Source organism: Camelina sativa, chromosome 17 (genome assembly GCF_000633955.1).
Source record: "Camelina sativa cultivar DH55 chromosome 17, Cs, whole genome shotgun sequence".
In the NCBI taxonomy this organism is placed as follows: Eukaryota; Viridiplantae; Streptophyta; class Magnoliopsida; order Brassicales; family Brassicaceae; genus Camelina; species Camelina sativa.
Window position 1 is genome coordinate 14,118,358 of NC_025701.1, and position 1,758 is coordinate 14,120,115.

Below are 1,758 nucleotides of genomic sequence, written 5' to 3' on the forward strand. Positions count from 1 at the left end.
TAGAAGCTTGCTAGGAGTGAGGGAATTCGTTCTTGTTGGTCAGAATCTTCTTGAAAGAGGTGAGTGCATGACCATGGCTTATCTAAGCTAAGATCTCTAGATTTCATGTGATTTGGTGCTTATGTGGTTGTTTCTGTGAGTTCTCTATGGTATTTCGTCGCTGTTGTGGCTGGGTTTGGCTTCTGGGAGTGCAAGGAGCGGATTGGAGAAGTTTGGAGGCGAGATTCGGAGTTTTTGATCGAAGGAAATCGCTGCTCGGCGGCGGTGTCGGTCAACACCAGTTGGGGTGTCGGTCGACACCAACGCGAAGACGGCTCGAGACTTTGGCGAGTGCCGATCGATGCCATGAGGAGGTGTCGGTCGACACAAACTAGGGTTTTCGGGAGTGTCGGGCAGGGTGTCGGTCGACACCCTTCTTTCAGTTACGACGGATTGTTGTGTGCTTTGTATATTGCCTGGTTTGTTTATTTGATTGTTGATTGTGGCTTGTAGAGATCTTATTGCTTGTGTGTATAGCCCAGTAGATGGGAGGAATGCCTCACTAAGTATTTATGATAATACTTACGCATCTCAATTGTTGTTTGTGGTGTGCAGGTAAAGGCAAAGTGTGATCGTGGAATCAAAGGCAATGAAGAGGAGGATGTTCTAGGGACTCGATTGGATGTTGTCTGGCATTGCTAGGTTGCTAGAGTTGGGTCATTAGAAACATTGCTAGGTTGCTGGTTCCTTGTTTCTTGTTGTTTGGTATTGAGATATTGCCTTTGCTATAATATTGGTTTATTATTGGATATTGATTATGTTATTCCGCTGTTGAATGTGTTTGTGGTTAGGTGGCTAGTGGGTATGGGACCACTAGCTGTAGTTTATTTTATTATATTATATTTATTATTTATTATTAAAAAAAAAGGGTCGGTCTTTTCAATATGTAAAGAACATGTTAATTTAGGAAAATATAACGTAGGAAATACCTTTTCATCAACCAACATCAGATCAGACGAATTGTAGAGAGGATGAATACACTCAAATTTTCTTAGAATCTTTACTCTAATTTTCCACTCATGAATGAAAGGGTTCAAGTTGTTCAAATCAAAAAATGGTCTTTTTTCCCGATTCTATTCTTTATAGCATTGGAAAGTAGATTAGCCATGATAGCATAAACTGGTTTGAGACGAAACGTAAAAATCTATGTTATTAAAATAATTATTATTTATGTATAAAGCTTAGCATGTATTTTAAGGTCTATAAATATAAAAATATAGATTTATTTTTTATTTGTTTTTGGAAATTTTCATCATAAGATAATGTCAATAAGTATGAAAATTATATCATCGATAATACTTTAATGGTATTTTTACCATTTTTTGGGGATTCGATTATTATATCTCTCCGTTTATTCCTGCATTGATATTTTTTTATGTTATTCAATAAACATATTCTTCTATTTTTTCCTTACTTTTTGGGATTTTGATATATTTTAAGTATCCTTTATGTTTTTTTTTTCTGTTAAAATTTACAATTCTATTATCACCGTATATATTTTGAATCAAAGCTAATATTTTATATATGTCCAAATCTATCTAACAACGAAAACAGAATATCGATTGTCCCTAAACTACATTTTGGTAGTAGTGTAATATATATATATATATATATATATCAATATTAATAATATACATAAAACTATAAAATACTTTGTTTAATTAAATATTAAGTTTAAACTTAAGTTCAAATTCAAGTCATAACAAAATAAAAATACGC